Source organism: Wyeomyia smithii, chromosome 2, assembly GCF_029784165.1.
Source record: "Wyeomyia smithii strain HCP4-BCI-WySm-NY-G18 chromosome 2, ASM2978416v1, whole genome shotgun sequence".
Classification (NCBI taxonomy): Eukaryota; Metazoa; Arthropoda; class Insecta; order Diptera; family Culicidae; genus Wyeomyia; species Wyeomyia smithii.
In genome coordinates this window covers 61,594,944-61,608,560 of record NC_073695.1, presented here as the reverse complement: position 1 = coordinate 61,608,560, position 13,617 = coordinate 61,594,944, and the positions used below count along the sequence as shown (strand labels likewise).

The following is a 13,617-nucleotide window of genomic DNA, read 5'->3' as shown; positions in this document are numbered from 1 at the left end:
GAGCAGTGAGACAACATTGTTTTGCAATCCTCAAAAATGAAGAGTTAAATTTAGGTATGACAATACAGTTCAAGATTGATAAGAATCGATTAGGTCCCATTAGCTTTAGCTTATCGAATGATTTGAAACATTGCATTTTTTGTTACTACTCCTCAGGTGGTAAATTTTGGATTAGATTCGTTGAAATAAACTACCGCGACGTTTATTGTTAATTTTTTACCGTAACATGCAACACAGAGGACATTGCACACCAACAACATGCTGTTCCATCAAATGAAACAAACACTCGATCAGTAGACTCGCCAAAGCACCAACACCACCGCAAAACTACGATCATGCACTTTATGCAGACTGATTACTCATGAACGGCACGCTCCGCGATCGCTTACAAATCTGTCTACCGCCGGTTATGTCAGAGGACCATTAAGCGTAGCAACATTTTGGAACCGGTTTCGGTTTTCCTTTACGCAAAACTTCCGAACAAAACCCCAAAGCATATGCTCACGATCTCCCGGCAATGGCACGTATGGGCAATAATTATGTTTTGCTTTCATTCCACTACGACCTTCCGTAACATATTCCCGATGGATGGATCAAAACACGTAACCTTGCTGTCAACAACAAAACAACAAAACGAAAAGCGTACATTCTTCTCAGTAATTACCAAAACAAAAAAAAAACTCCGATTTAGAAAAGCCTCCGCCAATTTCACTCAACGGACAAACCTCGCGAAATACCGATGGTTTTGATTTGAAGCAGTCGGAACACTACCTAGGGGTCCCCACCACACATCCAGCCCGAGAGTGTCCACCAGCGAAAGCAGTAGAATGGAGCACTTGAAAGCAAAACAAACGATAAGCCCGCAGACGTCTTGTGGTTGTGTCGCGCCGATCGAAAGCAATCGATGGCGGCGTCTGTATGGGTCACGTTGCGATCCAAAACAAACACTCGTTGACTGACTGACGGACGGACTGGCTGAGCGAGGCTAAGCCGTAGGCTTCGGCATTAAGGTGAAACGATGTTGAAGCCACAAACGGCTGATGCCGAGCCACCAATGTCGAGTCACGAATTTTCAGAAGCATAAGACACGGAACTAAATAATTCGTTCACCATGAAAACGCTATTTTATGTTTGCTTCACGGCAGCAAACATGAAGAAGCGTTTGCACAGGTGACGCTTTGGCTATTACCGAGTCTTGCGGCTTTGAAAATTCGAAGTGGTGTGGTGGCTCAAGTCGGCCCTTTGTAGATTCAACACCGCTTCGCCTTAATGTCTAGCGCATTGTTGATGGGTGGAACTGGACAATCGACTTTATGCCATAGATCGATGTGTGCGGGAATTTGCAATACCGATTTGCGTTCGATGGACACAGGTTAAGCAGTAGTGGGGCCGCGTCTCACACAGACCTAAGCCACCTTCTCTCTCTCTCCTAATCATCAAGTCTATTGGTGATACAATTCGTGTGGTTATGCATATTAACTGATGTATTGCAAATCTGCGTCTTATTTGAATGACAAATATTATATGGTTGAAACATTGATAGAAAATGCGCGTCTCTTTTCATGACTCCAAAAAACTCAAACTAAAAAAATGAAAAATTAGAGCAATTCAACCATTCCTGTCAAATTTGGTGTCCCTAGCCACTAACTTTTTTCAGAGACTTAAATGAGTTGTCTCGTAAACATAACGTTGAAGCGACGAACCCGGCGAGCAACTACTATGCGAACTCTAACGTTAGTTGGCGCGTTTCGGTAATGACTAGGGACACCAAAATTCATAGGAATGGTTGAATAGCTATAATCTTTTGTTTTTTCCGGTTTTGAACTTTTGGAATGCACTTTTTTCATTTTGTCGTCCAGTGTTATTCAAAAGACGTGCCGAGAAGTTGCACAAGGAAGTTTTTACGAAGTGTGAAGTATGCATCTCAAGGATGACGAAACATTCGTGAAAATGGATAATGGGCGGCTTCCTGGACAGGAGTTTATTGAGACCACTATTTTACAGGGTGCGCCATAATTATTTAAACAAAAATGCAAAGTAAGTTTGCGGGTCGATATTTGTTGGACCCTGAAAACGAATAACAATCAAAACTGGACCTTCATGCAAGACGGTGCCCCAGCGTGAAGAAAACCGTTAGTCCAACTTCCTCTATGTCATTACCAAGGATGAGTGGCCTCCAAACTCGCCATTTCTCAACGTAATGGAATTCTCGATTCGGGGGATGCTAGAAGCAAAATCCTGCTTACGAAAACGCACAAGTTTGGACGAGTTAAAGAAGTCTGCTCAATTTGCTGGAAGGAAATCCTCAAAATGACATTCGATCCACCGCACACTGTTTTCAAAGCTGCAAAAACGTGATCGAAATTATTTTGACCCAAAAAACTTTATTTTAGAGCCACAGTGCCTTCAGTAAAGTTGTTCCATTAATTTTTCTTCATGTTTTAGAAGTTACAGTTTTGTGATTAATCCACTTAACAGTGAAAAGCGAATTTCACTTTTTTCATTCATGCATAAAGAAATTTATTGTGTCCGGCAAAGTTGTAGCACATTTCATAAGAAACAACTTTGTCAAAGCCACCATATTTCTGTCTGTCTATTTAAATGGACTCATATGGAGTTTTCTATAAATTGCCACTAAAAATCAGTTTTTTCAACGTAACTTTTAGTAGTGATTTTCCACAATTTTTTAATGTTCTACAATGTTGTTTGCTATAGCAAAACAAACAATGTCTGTGGAGAAAGTTTATTTTTATCTCACATATTTCTCTGGTTATTGACGATTTTTTATTAAAATAATGCATTAATTAACTGACAGATATCTTCAAAATCTGCTAATATCTGCTGACTAAACCATTTCTATATTTAAGTATAACAAAAACATCATTCAATCCAGATATAAGCATTATTGAATGTGCTACAACTTTGTCGAACACGATGAATTTTTATGTGCAAAATAGAAAAAAGGGAAATTCGCTTTTCACTGTTAGGTGGATTAATCACAAAATTGTATCTTCTATAACATGGAGAATAATTATTGGAAAACTTTATTGAAAACACTGTGGCTCTAAAATCAAGTCTTTTGGGTCAAAATAATTTCGATCACGTTTTTGCAGCTTTGGAAACAGTGTGCACCTAATCCTAAGAACTGTCACCAGAGTTTGACAATAAATTTGCAAGAATGCCTAAAAACTGACAAAGTATTTGCAGCTGCGAACAAAAACCCCCCCGATTTTTGAATTAACGCAGGTTGGGAAGCAGAAACGTCTAAGCGTTTATTGAGACATATACTTAGTCAAAAACAAAACCCTCAGCCCTCCGAAAAATCCGAAATTACCGTCAAAAAGGACAATTTTAAATACTGGTCCTAGAGCGTCTCGGATTTTTCTATAAGCCTTTCTTGGTGGTTTACTTTACGCGGATTTTTGAATTATCGCGGATTTTCGAATTAAGGCGATTTTTGTGCGAGATATGTATCCCCCGCGCAAAAAAAAACCTGACTGTATACAGTGAAAAAGTACTACAGCGGTATTCAGACAACGGGTAGGATTTCTTCGAAAAGTATATCAACACCCCCATCCGCTCTCAACCCCACCTAATTGAGAAATATTGGGCAAACAGAAGTTGAACAAGAGTGAAAAGGTAACACTGGATGCGACAGGAATAAGGAGATGGTGGAACAAAATGACCGCTCAGATAAGCCAACAGAGTGTCCAAGAATATGATGTTTTCACAACCAAATCTGAAAAAATGTTTATTTTTCCTTTAACGTGCACTAAATACCCTTCATCAACATTTTTATACCATCTGCAAAACTCCGAGATGGATCCGTTTTTTGCGTCAAGATATTAAACGACTCAAGCTTTATCACAACAGATCAAAGTTCTAGCTACAGTCAAACTATATTAACACTTGTTAAGGTTTTCGTATTTTTTCAATTCGTAGACGTAGATATCTTGTTAATACGAGTTGAAAAAAGGTTTACTCAAAATTATTTATTTGAGAAAAACAATTATTTGTTCAAATTAACTAACCCTATTTACTAGCTTCAACTGAACTAGGAAATCAGAAGAAAGAATTATAAATTTCCGTTAGACTCTACTAGATACTAATTTCTAGTAGAGTCTAGCGGAAACTGATAATTCTTCTGATTTCTAAAATCACCCTGTCAAGACGCTCAGTATAGATTTTTCAAATTCAACTGGACTGTCGAATTTAATTTGTGGCCATTATCCAAATAACTTTCTTGAAATGGAAGTTTTTCAAATCTGCAAATAAATTATTCTTGCATATCCTGATCAATTTTAACTTACACACAAGCTTGCAGTGTTCAAATATATAAATGCAATATATAAATTGTTGGATACAAGCGAATAAATCTTTTTATTCAAGTAGCTTAGTTTTTGTTTATTATTTAAACTCATGTGAGTAATATTTCCAAAATCAATAAGTCCATGACTGATTATGTTTTAAATATTTTGTGCTATCATTCAATTTCCTGAGCCCGCATGTTGAATTTTTTGGTTGGGTTTATGCTAGATATGTTTCGAAAAAAACTACTTATTAATGTATGTTTTATTCATATGAAAGATGAAACTATTACTAGAATACCTTTCTAATCTATTCTTCGTGTAATATCGGATAATTAAACAATAATACCATAGTATTGCAACATTCTTCTATTTATATCGATAGAATATTCAACAAAATAATCACGTATGTTGTGGCACTATACACGCTTGCCATGCTGCAACGATTTACTTACAGCGACAGAAGTTTTTGTCTTGTCCGCTAGAGTGAATCTAAAAGTGTGAGAAAAACGAAAGCTTCATCACGCGTCATCGTTTATACGCTCAATGCAGCACCTACCGGTGCATAGCACAAACATAGCAGTGGATATTAGAACCGGATAGTGTCCGTATCGGATTCTAGTATCCAGTATTTTGACAAACTCGTTAATTTTTTTCTCACATTTTTCTAGAAATGTACATGTAGTCGAACCGGTTGCGATGGTTGAGTCAGCTTCTGCAGTGACTCACGACAAACGGATGCGATGTGACCCTTTTTCGACACAGAAAACAGGCCGCATCCTTGTGCGCACAGTCGGCTTCCCTGTGTGAATGGCCGCAAATTTTGCAACGAAGTTGGGTAGTCTTCTGCGAATATTCGTTGGCAGCTTTCTTCGAGGGCATAACTTTATTTGCAGAAGTTTGATTAGCCTTCTGCGCTGGTTTCACTGGTCCTGTTGATTGTTGCATCATCTTTTGGGTTTTGACGTTAGTTGGCTGCACTGCTTTTTGTGGTCCTGTCGTACGTAATACCGTCTTCTGGGCTGATTGCGCCTGTTTCGGTGGTCCCGTTGCCTTTGGTACCATCAACACTGGCAAATGTACAGCTTGAGCTGATTTCTTGATACTACTGCTGGGTTGGATGTGAACATGAACGTGAATCGCCTGCGCCGTTTGTTGCTGCATCTTATGTTTTTCACGACACTCAAGCGCGGTGTGACTTTTCTTTGCGCTTGGAGCATCGGATTCTTAGAGTTCGCACGAACTGATTGTGACATCTTATAAAATCTATTATTGATTATAAATCGTGTGTCACGTCTGCACTGCACTTAGGTAAGCAAAATGCTTCTACAGGTAGCTCTAACCAACAACAGATAAGCTTTAGATGATAAAAAATACTGCTTAGATATTGCGCAGTTATAGATAATTACTTGTTCGAACCGACTTTGCAAAGTATTGCTGGTCGATGTCCATCCAGAATCAAACTGAAAGCAAAAGTGTACTTCGAACACAACGGAGGACGAAAATGTATTTCGCACACATAGCAGTGCCTTTAATTAACACTAATTCATAAATCGTATTGAACGGTACAGACACGGGAATACATGCAACTTTTATTCAATGACTCAACGAGAAACTGATAGCTAAAGCTCAACTTTGTATTCGAGACAATGCAACACAGACAAGGTACAAAAACAGATTGAATACAGATTTCAGAACTTAGCTACTAAATGTATGTACTTTACATATAGTTTTGGCAGCGTTGAACCCGACGAAAATGTTAAAAATTAATATCTAAGTTAAAATAATTATATATTAAGAAATATTGTTCAATGCATTTTAGCTAAATAAGCTATTATTCATCAAAACTCATTGATGTAATTTCAACATATTCAACTTTACTTATATAAAACTCTACAAAGACGGACCCTAAGATCAATGTTCGTGATATGGGGATGTCAAGTATTATTTAAAATATCCTCCACGGGAAAATAATATACAGCACTTTTTCAATTTTATTGAAATTCATTTTTACCACTACTCGCCAAATTCAATTCATGTTTCGATTTTGTCACGTTACTCCAAATAAATTCTTAATTAAGAATAATAGAGTTTCAGTTGTAGAAAGTGTATTGTAAACTCATATGTGCCTAGTGTCCGTATATATTGTATATTGTTTTATGAACTTTATGTTTTATGAACTCAATTTATTTGCTCATTTTTCTGGATAGGGCAACCGAGTGTCATATCTCCTTAAAGTTTGCTGTTAAATAACGAACAATAAAATCTCAAAAAAGAAATCTTTGAATAGGCAGAATAAAATCAAATTAATATTGCGTATATACCTAATTGCCATGAAGAAGTTCGCGAAAATGCTATGGAGAAAAAATTAGGTATAAACTTATATTCTGTGTTTATTTGTTTGAATCTTATAATTGTATACTGTTGAATTATAAAAGTGCATTATTTTTCTCAAAATACTATCAACTAGCAGACCCAGCAAACTTCGTTCCGCCCATTTTATTTGTATTTAAATAATTTTTAACATTCCAAATTGATTGATTTCTCGCGACTTGTTTATAGTCTGCATGTCTGCAAATGCATGACGAATCGGATATTGGATACGATTAAACTCAAAAGACAAATCGTTTGAAATGATTGGTTTTATCGTACTTTTGGCTTCTGTACATAACCTCAGTTCTGGAAATATAAGGCATTTTTTAACGTTTCTAAGCCCTTTTCATACAATTTTTGTAGACAAACATATTCAGTCACAAAACATTGAAAAAGAAAATTTTAAATTTCCGAGCTAGTCAGAAATTTGTGTTTGAATTCTAAAGGTGCCCTTCCAGAAGAGAGAGGGGTGTTGAAACACCATGAAAATATTTCTTGCTCCTAAAAACTACCACATGCCAAATTTGATTCCACTTACTTGATTAGTTCTTGAGTTGTGAAGAAATGTATGTTTCATTTGTATGGGAGCCCTCCTTTCCAGAAGAGGGAGGGATGTCAAACCACCATGGAAAAATTGTTTGCCTTTAAAAACCTTCACATGTTACATTGACATAGTTAGTTCTTGAGTTGTGCAGAAATTTTAGTTTCATTTGAATGGGATCCCTCCTTCTAGAATAGGGAAGGGTCTCGAATTATCTTAGTTACCTTTCTTGGCCCCTAAAACCACAGATAAACAGACGTACCACGAGATTTATTTTAGTGGATCAAAATAACGGTCAATTCAATTAGGTTTCAGTCATGCGGAATATTCACGCCGCAGCGATAATGACTCTGATGTACCTTTTCCTTTGAACTCAGTTGACAGTATTCGGCAACGTGCTGCCAGAAACAGCAGTAAAGCTGAAAGTGTATCTTTTGCGGAATATGTCTAGTAGGTGTCGCACAAGTTAGTCGGAAACACAATTTTCTTAGAATTTTGTATGCAGTGGTACGTCTGTTTGTCTGTGCTAAAACTTCTATATAAAAAACTCACGCCGATTATTTCAGTAGTTTCCATGTCTATATGGATCAGGCAGACAGACAGACACACAGAACTGCATTTTTATTTGTTCAGATTTCAATTGTATCCTGCAATAAAATAACGAATTCCGAATTCACGGTATTTTTTTTTAACCGTGATAGAATCGGAAAAAGACTGTCTAAAATATCTATCTATCTATCTATTTATATCTTCTATTTATATAAAAACAAGTTTTGTATGTATGTATGTATGTTCCAGCATTGGGTCGTAAAGCTATACCAGTTTTTATATATCATTTGAAAAAGCCACGTTTTCTGAGCAAAACGTGATTTTCAAAAAATGTTTATCGTTTTCCTACGATTTTTAAATCAAGATTAAAAAAACTGCTCGAAAGGTCTTAAATGACATCTCGCTCATGTACGGTATCTGGGTGAACTGTCATTTAAGACCTTCCGAGCAGTTTTTTATTCTTCATTTAAAAATCGAAGAAAAACGATAATCATTTTTTTAAAATCACGTTTTGCTCAGAAAATTGCACTCTTTCAGTTGATATATAAAAATCAGAAAACCGTGTTAAATTTTAGGACCCATATGTACAAAGGAAGTGGTCATAGAAAGATTAGGAAGAGGGAGGGGTCATCCCCAAAGAAGGAGGAGGTCTTAATTGATAAGAAAATCAAGTTTTTTCATGCATTATGGGAAATTTCTTAATGAGTATGATAATTCTCAGGTCTTTGGTCATGTCTGGAGAGGATTTAATTGATAAGAAAATCAAGGTTTTTCATGCATTATGAGCACTTTTTGAATGAATACGATATTTTTCTGGCGTTTGGTCATGTCCGGAAGCCGGAATTTAATATATGTCGAAAACGGGGAGGGGAAACTATTAATGAGGGAGGGGTTTTCATTAATAACACAGTCAGGTCTTATAGTGCGTTAGGGGAACTTTTTGAATGAGTATGATAACTTTCATGCTCTCGGTCGGTCATGGCCAGGAGTAGATGTCTAGCAACCGGAATTTGCTGTCCGATATTTTTTCTAAAACAAAAATGGCGACTTTTGGTTTCTTGGAAGCTGTATAAAACTGTGAAAAACGTTTACAAACCCCCCAACATTTGTATTTCCGGAACCAGGATGACCCTTAGACACGAGAAATAAAATTCCAACGACAGTTTTTAAATTCAAGATGGCGACTTCCGGTTTCAGAATTTTGCGAAAAACGAATATATGCTCAGCAATAACTATGTTTTCGGTATCGAAATGACTCATGTCCGGTGCCAATTTTCAAATCCCACATGACGAGATACATCTTCGGAAAAGCTTGCTAAAATAAAGGAGAAGACTTGGACGTTATTTTGAAATCTATTCCGTGATCTCTGCTTTCTGCCAAGCTGTGTGAAACTGAGTAAAATGTTTAAATAATGAAGACATTTCTAGAAAGAGAACTATGTTCAGAAAATCAACTTGGTTCCCGGATGTTGGAAAAATTATTATTATTGCGCACTACAAAATAAGCTTCTACGGTCATTTAGATGACTCAGTCAAGTATGTAGACACATCAATATGACGTATGGGTCGTACCCCAAATTTCACCATCATTGAAGTTTTGATTTTAAGCTATAATTAGTGTTAAAATCTCATGTTAACTTTAACTAATTCGATAGGGGTGAAATGGTCACCTTTAGGTTGGGCGAAATGAGCACACCTTGTCACATAAACTCACTTAAAATTCATCTCAGTAGACTTGTGAGTTTGTCTGTTTCCATAGTCAGTGTTTGTTTACAGTAATGGTGCGAACATGTTTTAGAAAATCTTCGAGACCGAATCGGTCAGAAAAAGGGACTGCAGGCAGAATTGGCCACCATAAGGTGCGACGGGACATTCACGAAACAAGCCGCCAAGTATCACGGCATCTCGCGACAAACGTTGGCCCATTAGTTGTACTTCTACACAGTTTCAATATATGTTCTATAGGTGCTCATTATACCCCGTGAGTGCTCATTATGCCCCAGTGGGGTGCTCATTGTGCCCCACACATCGATTGATTGCTAGTTTTTCATGCATGAATCTAATTTGTGTTTTTCACCATTATACGATAAACTTTTCAATTTGTGAATAGTGTACCTTTAATTATAGATAGTAAATTCAAGTTTTGCACTGAATACAACTTAAAATTTGTGTCGTTTTCCATGCTTAAATCAGCAAACAAGTTAGGGTGCTCATTATGCCCCTATTCCCCCTACATGGTTCAACCATAAGGATGATATTCATATTGTTCGTACAGAAAACGAGAAGACATAGTAAGCATTGATTTTTACTACCAGAGGTGAGCTTAGGCTATTCGGGACTACGAAGCTTGGTTTGCTTGGTTTTTTGCATAAGAAAATAAAGGAAAGAAATTTTTTGCTTATGTCAATACGCATACTCTGACAATCTATATGAGAGTTTACGTTAGTGTGAGCAGCCTTTAACATCTCATTTAGCTTCGTAGTCGCGAATTGATTGTGTAATTTCAGTGAAATTGGAGTTCATTGTAAGTTAATTTCTGTGGTCTTACTATAAATAAGTCACAGGGACAATCCATTAAACAATGTGGAGTAGATTTAGGATCACCGTGTTTTTCCCATGGTCAATTACACTGTGCTACAAATGAAAAAAAAAATGCAAGAACTTCTGAACTTAGTGAAGGCTATAGGTCTTGTTGAGTGTAACATTCGCTCATACTAGAAATTTTCCAAAAACCCTCAAAATCTGAAGTTATGGTCAAAATACGTTTTTTTGGACCTCAGCGCATAAAATATTTTTTAAATCAGTCATTTGTCAACCGATTTTCAATATTAAAGCAGTTTTAGAAAGAGGACAAATAGAGCTTTCAAAATATATACACGCAATTTTTCAATTTAATTTTAAATTTGCCGTCTATTTTTGTAAGAAACATACCACAAATACACTATAATTTCGAAAGTATATTCAATTCCGAATCAAATGAAAGCAGTTTTGTGGAAATAGGTTGATATATGGCTAAGTTATATATTTTATAAAGAAAGCCAAAATTTTTGGCTTCTATCGCACATTTATTTCACAGTGCTACAAATGATGAAAAAATGCAGGAACTTTAGATGTGACTTAGTGTGGGTTGTAGCTTTAGTCAAATATTACTTGCGCATTTACTTGAAGTTTTTCAAATACCCCGAAAATCATAAGTTAAGCCCTATTTTTTACCTTAGTTCACTTTTTTATGTTTAATACGGTTATGTTTCAACCGGTTTTTTATATTTTGGCTGTTTTGGAAAGGCGAAAAATAGAGCATTTGAAACATATAAATATGTCTAAAAAGTTTACCCATATGTGATGAATAGTTTTAAGATAAATAGGCTGGTTTATGTTATTCTCAAATTTTTCCAAATTCATTCGCAATTTTCCACACATTTTTGTAATGATGGAGCTTTAATTGCTGTAAAATTTGGAAAGTTCTTTTTAGTACCAAACGAAAACAATAGGTGTTGTTTATGAAAATCTGTTATAATTATGCTGAGAAATGATTTGGTGAAATCTAAGTATATGGTGGAAAACATCAAGTCATATCTCAGCCAAATTATAACAGATTTTCATAAACAACACTTACTGTTTTCGTTTGGCACTAAATGTACTTTTCAAATTCTACAGCAATTAAAGCTCGTTCATCACAAAAATGTGTAAAAAATTGCGAATAAATTTGAAAAAATTTAAAAATAACATAAACTATTTTATTTATTTAAATACTATTCATCACATATAGGTAAAATTTGAAAAAAAAATAAATCATCTTATTTTATTGTATATGAATTATCTTATTTTATTAAAAACTATTCATCACATATAGGTAAACTCTTTAGACATATTCATTTGTTTCAAGAGTTCTATTTTTCTCCTTTCCAAAACAGCCAAAATATAAAAAATTGGTTGAAAAATAACCAAATTAAACATAAAAATGTGAGTTAAGGTGAAAAACTGGGTTTTGACCATAACTAATAATTTATGGGGTATTTGAAAAACTTCAAGTAAACACACAAGTAACATTTGACTAAAGCTACAACCCACACTAAGTCACATCAAAAGTTCTTGCATTTTTTCATCATTTGTAGCTCCGTGAAATAATTGCGCGATAGAAGCCAAAAATTCTGGTTTTCTTAAAAAATATATAACTTAGCCAAATATCAACCGATTTTTACAAAACTACTTTCAATTGATTCGGAATTGAACTTTCAAAATTATTGTATATGTGTGGTATGTTTCTCACAAAAATAGACGGAAAGTTGACAATTAAATTGAAAAATTGCGTAAAAAAGTCTGAAAACTTAGATTTAGGCTCAAATAACTCAACATGTTTTGTTGATATTAGAACAAACCTGTATATATTTTGAAAGCTCTATTTGTCCTCCTTGTGCTGAAGTCCAAAAAATCGTATTTTGACCATAACTTCAGATTTTGGGGGGGTTTGGAAAATTTCTAGTATGAGCGAATGTTACACTCAACAAGTCCTACAACCTACACTAAGTCACATCAGAAGTTCTAAATCGCTGTAGCACAGTGTTTTATGTCGTTTGCTCGAGGGTTGGCTCACCTGCAAATTTATTTGTTTTAGCTTTTGATGGAGAAACGAAAATTGTGGTAACAAATCTGTAACTAAAATAGAAAGAAATATTTGACTATCATTTTATTTATTGGTAAAAAATATTTAAAAATACAGAAAATTGAAAAAGCAGAAACTTTTACACGAGCAAGGGCGGGGAAATTCAGCTAGTATATTTTAAAAATATCATTAAAATTTTTGCAGTTGTCCCAGTAAGCACAGCGAATAGGATGCATTAAATCATCCGACGGAATCGACTAAACCAGGATGCGCTTGTGAAACAAATAAATCGAGCAATTTAGTCGAATTTAGTAGGTTCAGTTTAATCTATACAATAGTCGTTCGGTCACCACGAGTTTGAAAATCAAATCTTCACACCTGGCATCCCTGTATGTTACCCACCTTTTTGACAACTCTGTTCTATTGTTAGTGTGAATCTTATTTATTTCTTTTATTTTATTTACAATTATTTGTTTAACAGTAGTTTTGAAAAATAATAAAAATTATAGTCCAATCCATAAAATATTTGATCTGTTTAACTTATTCAAAAACTCGGGGGATGGTTAGCCACCCTCGACAATTCTTATACGCTCGAGAAGGTCCTGATTGCAGTATAGGTTCGTTAAATTCAAACGACGTTCGATGGAATGCGGTGCGTAGTAGGTCAGTTGATCGTAAGAAACGTTGAGAAGGAAGTTTGGCCGGCATAGGAGCCTCGGTGAATCTATTTCGTCATCCAATATTTTCGCAACAGAAGAAGCTTGCTGGATTTTGCGACGACGACGTCAAGGTCTTCCAAACACGTTCGATCCGCAAAAACCAAGTTTACTGATAAGGGTATCAAATCGTCGAGTGTACGAATTACCAGATACAGCTTTGAATCATCCGCGTACACCACCCAGCCAACAATTTGGTCCGTATATTTCAGTTGCCGTTGAGATATAAGCACCCTTGTACAATCTGATAAAGTTGTATATAACGTTCTATAAGAGCTTATAAATACCAAAGTGGATACAATATACGTACCAAAATGGTTCGCGCAATTAAAGACATACAACATTCTATTTCATTTTTTACAATTCCATAACAATAACCTTTTGCATAAAATCTGAGGTATGAACTCAACTCTGTTTGCTACTCATTACAATTTTCTGTTGCCATAATTTAAGCATACATACAATTCCGTTTCACCCGTATTATGATACTACTACGATGCTCTAAGAACTAAAACGCAGCAATGTGTA

The 13,617-nt window shown here is 35.6% G+C and overlaps 1 protein-coding gene and 1 pseudogene across 1 annotated transcript in view; both read right to left on the bottom strand.

The window, feature by feature from the left end:
- Window positions 1-13,617, bottom strand: part of LOC129725539 (four and a half LIM domains protein 2) — a 356,638-nt gene that overhangs the window by 224,894 nt on the left and 118,127 nt on the right. The window lies entirely within an intron of this gene.
- On the bottom strand, window positions 4,694-5,749 carry LOC129725545 (uncharacterized; annotated as a pseudogene).